At 52.9% G+C, this 6,000-nt stretch overlaps 1 non-coding gene across 1 annotated transcript; it reads right to left on the bottom strand.

Moving 5' to 3' along the window:
- Positions 1–3,209: 3,209 nt before the first annotated feature.
- On the bottom strand, positions 3,210–3,328 carry LOC141420584 (5S ribosomal RNA). The gene has a single exon (XR_012445102.1). It is a non-coding gene; the product is annotated as a 5S ribosomal RNA (ribosomal RNA).
- Between the last annotated feature and the right edge of the window lie 2,672 nt (positions 3,329–6,000).

The raw sequence follows: 6,000 nt of genomic DNA, 5'->3' as shown, positions 1-6,000 counted from the left end.
GCCAGCTGCCGCCTCCTGGAGCCCCAAGAGCGTGAGGTGGGCGCGGCCTGCGTCTCCACACTGCTCCCCTGGCACGGCTGCGGGTGGGGGCTGCGGGGTGGGGGCTGGCGGCCTCTGGCCAAGCGGCCAGGGGCCCCGGACGCCTGCTGGGGCAGCCGGTCTCGCCCAGGTGGCCACTCGCTGGCTTTCTTCCCGAGGTGTCCCGGTGCCCGGACCAGGATCGAGTTTTCTCAGGGGAACATTGCTCAGTGCTCTCGGGCTCTTGTTCCTCTGGGGATGTGTCACTGCCTTGGCTAAGGCGGGGGTGTGGGGGGGGTGCACAGTTCTGGCCGCCCTCCTCCCTCGCCTGCGGGAGCCGACCCTTGGGCGCGTGGCTCCCGACGGACGTCTTGGGGACCTTTCCGGTCCTCCTCGTCCACAAAGCCCCACTGCCCCTCCAGCCCTCTGCAAAACGGCAGCCGCGCCCTTAGCCGACCCGCTGCGCCCTCCTCCACACTCTGGGCCTGGGGCTGCGGGGCTCAATCGGGAACATTTCCAGCTCAGAGGCCCCTTTCACCACCGAAATCGTGGAGACAAGGGAAAGAAAAAAACATCTCCTCCCATCCCTACTCAACGTCCTAAGAAATCCTATCCTGTCAACCCTCAGGCTTCCTAAACTCTACACTTTGTCCTCAGAAGTATTTACTTCTGTTCCCTTCTAATTTTTCTCAGGGTTTCGGCCACTGAGATGACGATCATGACGAAATGAAAATTCATTAAGAGTTGGTTTATAGAAAATCTTCTAGATGGCTTCATCCCTATGGTGAAACAACTGTTGTCTTACATGATTCTAATACAGTTAGGAGCCTACATGTGCCTGTGATGAGGCTATTTGGGGTCACTGACACTGACCCCTCAATGAATGGGCACTCTGAGGTTTTACTCTCAGGATAACCACTGATATGTGTGGATAACCTCTAGAGAGCTGTCATGCTGTCATTCGTTCCTAGATAGTAAGCATATCTGCATTTTCCAAGGCTGTCGGGCCCTCTAAACTACAAAATTTACAGAAACGCTGTGATCAAATGCTGATGGTACTGACATACTCTTCTCTTAGTTGCTAAGTTGTCCGTCAGAATTTTTACCATGGCTCTTTTACGTATTTGGAATTGCACTTCTGATCCTCCTGGGACATTTACAATCAAGCCCATTAAACAAACAAAAAAAAAAGAAACAATGAAAAAAGACTGTAACAGACAGGTACATGTCCCTCACACAAGTCAGCTTTAGATTCTGTTTTCTTTGTCATGGTTTAGAGGCCACTAGCTAAAAAGGGAGTCCTTCCAAGCCTGTTTGTTGTTTAAATTTGGCCAAAGGGTCCAGCTGACACTGACTCCCACCTGACCTGTTTGTTGCTCGACCCCCCCACACACATAAGACACTTAGAGAAAAAAACTAATCCTCACGTCGAAAGATGAAAACGACCAATCCAAAAACCCTCCGAGGAAACAGCTCAGAGACAAACAGTTTCTAGAGATGAGGGTGAAAGGCCTTCCAAGTTGAAATGGAGTCCCTCATGCCAGACCTCTCAACACCTTGGTTCTTGCTGGGTGCTGCTTGCTCACGCCTGAAACCTTAGCTACTCAGGTGGATCACGTTTCCAGGCCCGCCCAAGCAAGTCGTTCCATGAGACCTGTTAGAAAAAGCCAAATGTTAGAAAAGAGGATGCCTCGAGGAAAAGGAGACCGAGACCTCTACAGACGAGAGCACGCTTTATTTTGCCGTGGTGAGGGGCGTCCTGCACTCTGGACAGCCTGGGATGCAAGCCTCGCCGGGGGGGGGGGGCGGGCGGGGACTAGGGGTGAGGAGGTTTTCCGGGGTACGCAGCCAGGGAGAGGTAAAGAGAAGTGTCCTTGTGGTGGTAGACAGCCAGCACTTGCAAGCAATCAGGAAGCGATAAGGGGAAAAGTCCTTGTGGTCTCAGGCACTGCCCCTGCCTTTCTTTCTATCACAGGTAATTTAGGCAGTGTGGGCTTCGGGGACCCTGGAGAGTCAACCCTTTAAAACCCTCACACGAAAAGGGCTGGTGGAGCGGGGCAAGGTGTACGGCCTGAATTCAAGCACTGGTACCACAAAAATCAATACGTAAATACGTAAATACATAAATAAACAAATAAACAAATAAATAAAACAAAAAAGTGGTTATGATGGATGCGTGTCTATCGAACATGAAAGCCCTCTAGGCACAAACTTCTATGAGTGGCCACGGCGTTGTACACTACTCGGGAAGAAGTCCCTATTTCTACCTGCTCCGGACCCGTCCTAGCATACTTAAAAGTGGTGTTTTTAGTTTTGGACATAAAACACAGGGTTTGTTCTTAGACTCGTGGACCACAGCCTTGGATTGACTTTGGATAAACACTGAAAGGTAGAGACACTTGCCAATACAGCCTATTACACAAAGAAAGACTTCACACATTGCAGAGAAAGGTACAAACTACATTGCCACCAAACGATCCGAAACGGGCAGCAATTCATCACCACTCACACTCAAGCAGGGTACAGGACCAAGCAAAAGGAAACGCGCCCTCAATGTCAGGGTTGCAACTCTTTCTGGGACTTCTCCTTGCCAATGTATTCCCGGGTGTGTTTGAATTTTGCATTCTAAGCATACTCCCCTCACCGTGAGCTCAGGCCCTGCGCCCGCTGTCCCCGTGACTGCAGGCACCGCCGTGGGAGTTGGGGCCCCACGGAGAGGTCATGCACACGCTGACCTGTGTTGGGTCGAGCGACGGAGCAGCACCCGACTGAGGTGGCCTGCCTCCCTGTCCCCTGGCGTCTTGCCCTGGGCCCAGTGCACCACCTTGTGGCGAGCCAGGGTGTGGCGCGTCCCAGTCTGGGGCCCGCTGGGCTGCAGACCCGCTTTCTCAGGGCTTTCGCACTTCCCTCACCGTCCGCCTGAACGTTTTCTACTCCTGCTGGCTTTCTGAGGACAGTTGGGGAGCGGTCCCCAACGTGGCCTGGGACCCACCCGGCTGGTGCCCAGTGAGCGGGCGCGCGCCCCACGAGAGTGTGGGGAGGGGAGAGGAGAGGATTCGGGGGCGTGTCTGTGAGGTGGGAGGCGTGGGTCTGGCGGGGTGGCGGGGAAGGGGTCGCCGGTGGTGGTGGCGCTGGGTCGGGGCGGTGAGGTCCCGGAGGCCAAAAGGAGCAGCGAGGGAGGGACGAGCAAAAGCCTACAGCACCCGGTATTCCCAGGCGGTCTCCCATCCAAGTACTAACCAGGCCCGACCCTGCTTAGCTTCCGAGATCAGACGAGATCGGGCGCGTTCAGGGTGGTATGGCCGTAGACGCCAGCTGCCGCCTCCTGGAGCCCCAAGAGCGTGAGGTGGGCGCGGCCTGCGTCTCCACACTGCTCCCCTGGCACGGCTGCGGGTGGGGGCTGCGGGGTGGGGGCTGGCGGCCTCTGGCCAAGCGGCCAGGGGCCCCGGACGCCTGCTGGGGCAGCCGGTCTCGCCCAGGTGGCCACTCGCTGGCTTTCTTCCCGAGGTGTCCCGGTGCCCGGACCAGGATCGAGTTTTCTCAGGGGAACATTGCTCAGTGCTCTCGGGCTCTTGTTCCTCTGGGGATGTGTCACTGCCTTGGCTAAGGCGGGGGTGTGGGGGGGGTGCACAGTTCTGGCCGCCCTCCTCCCTCGCCTGCGGGAGCCGACCCTTGGGCGCGTGGCTCCCGACGGACGTCTTGGGGACCTTTCCGGTCCTCCTCGTCCACAAAGCCCCACTGCCCCTCCAGCCCTCTGCAAAACGGCAGCCGCGCCCTTAGCCGACCCGCTGCGCCCTCCTCCACACTCTGGGCCTGGGGCTGCGGGGCTCAATCGGGAACATTTCCAGCTCAGAGGCCCCTTTCACCACCGAAATCGTGGAGACAAGGGAAAGAAAAAAACATCTCCTCCCATCCCTACTCAACGTCCTAAGAAATCCTATCCTGTCAACCCTCAGGCTTCCTAAACTCTACACTTTGTCCTCAGAAGTATTTACTTCTGTTCCCTTCTAATTTTTCTCAGGGTTTCGGCCACTGAGATGACGATCATGACGAAATGAAAATTCATTAAGAGTTGGTTTATAGAAAATCTTCTAGATGGCTTCATCCCTATGGTGAAACAACTGTTGTCTTACATGATTCTAATACAGTTAGGAGCCTACATGTGCCTGTGATGAGGCTATTTGGGGTCACTGACACTGACCCCTCAATGAATGGGCACTCTGAGGTTTTACTCTCAGGATAACCACTGATATGTGTGGATAACCTCTAGAGAGCTGTCATGCTGTCATTCGTTCCTAGATAGTAAGCATATCTGCATTTTCCAAGGCTGTCGGGCCCTCTAAACTACAAAATTTACAGAAACGCTGTGATCAAATGCTGATGGTACTGACATACTCTTCTCTTAGTTGCTAAGTTGTCCGTCAGAATTTTTACCATGGCTCTTTTACGTATTTGGAATTGCACTTCTGATCCTCCTGGGACATTTACAATCAAGCCCATTAAACAAACAAAAAAAAAAGAAACAATGAAAAAAGACTGTAACAGACAGGTACATGTCCCTCACACAAGTCAGCTTTAGATTCTGTTTTCTTTGTCATGGTTTAGAGGCCACTAGCTAAAAAGGGAGTCCTTCCAAGCCTGTTTGTTGTTTAAATTTGGCCAAAGGGTCCAGCTGACACTGACTCCCACCTGACCTGTTTGTTGCTCGACCCCCCCACACACATAAGACACTTAGAGAAAAAAACTAATCCTCACGTCGAAAGATGAAAACGACCAATCCAAAAACCCTCCGAGGAAACAGCTCAGAGACAAACAGTTTCTAGAGATGAGGGTGAAAGGCCTTCCAAGTTGAAATGGAGTCCCTCATGCCAGACCTCTCAACACCTTGGTTCTTGCTGGGTGCTGCTTGCTCACGCCTGAAACCTTAGCTACTCAGGTGGATCACGTTTCCAGGCCCGCCCAAGCAAGTCGTTCCATGAGACCTGTTAGAAAAAGCCAAATGTTAGAAAAGAGGATGCCTCGAGGAAAAGGAGACCGAGACCTCTACAGACGAGAGCACGCTTTATTTTGCCGTGGTGAGGGGCGTCCTGCACTCTGGACAGCCTGGGATGCAAGCCTCGCCGGGGGGGGGGGCGGGCGGGGACTAGGGGTGAGGAGGTTTTCCGGGGTACGCAGCCAGGGAGAGGTAAAGAGAAGTGTCCTTGTGGTGGTAGACAGCCAGCACTTGCAAGCAATCAGGAAGCGATAAGGGGAAAAGTCCTTGTGGTCTCAGGCACTGCCCCTGCCTTTCTTTCTATCACAGGTAATTTAGGCAGTGTGGGCTTCGGGGACCCTGGAGAGTCAACCCTTTAAAACCCTCACACGAAAAGGGCTGGTGGAGCGGGGCAAGGTGTACGGCCTGAATTCAAGCACTGGTACCACAAAAATCAATACGTAAATACGTAAATACATAAATAAACAAATAAACAAATAAATAAAACAAAAAAGTGGTTATGATGGATGCGTGTCTATCGAACATGAAAGCCCTCTAGGCACAAACTTCTATGAGTGGCCACGGCGTTGTACACTACTCGGGAAGAAGTCCCTATTTCTACCTGCTCCGGACCCGTCCTAGCATACTTAAAAGTGGTGTTTTTAGTTTTGGACATAAAACACAGGGTTTGTTCTTAGACTCGTGGACCACAGCCTTGGATTGACTTTGGATAAACACTGAAAGGTAGAGACACTTGCCAATACAGCCTATTACACAAAGAAAGACTTCACACATTGCAGAGAAAGGTACAAACTACATTGCCACCAAACGATCCGAAACGGGCAGCAATTCATCACCACTCACACTCAAGCAGGGTACAGGACCAAGCAAAAGGAAACGCGCCCTCAATGTCAGGGTTGCAACTCTTTCTGGGACTTCTCCTTGCCAATGTATTCCCGGGTGTGTTTGAATTTTGCATTCTAAGCATACTCCCCTCACCGTGAGCTCAG

The sequence above is a fragment of the Castor canadensis genome, unplaced genomic scaffold (genome assembly GCF_047511655.1).
Source record: "Castor canadensis unplaced genomic scaffold, mCasCan1.hap1v2 HAP1_SCAFFOLD_1261, whole genome shotgun sequence".
Taxonomy (NCBI): domain Eukaryota; kingdom Metazoa; phylum Chordata; class Mammalia; order Rodentia; family Castoridae; genus Castor; species Castor canadensis.
Note: the sequence above shows the minus strand (reverse complement) of the source record. Positions and strands in the feature narration are given on the sequence as shown.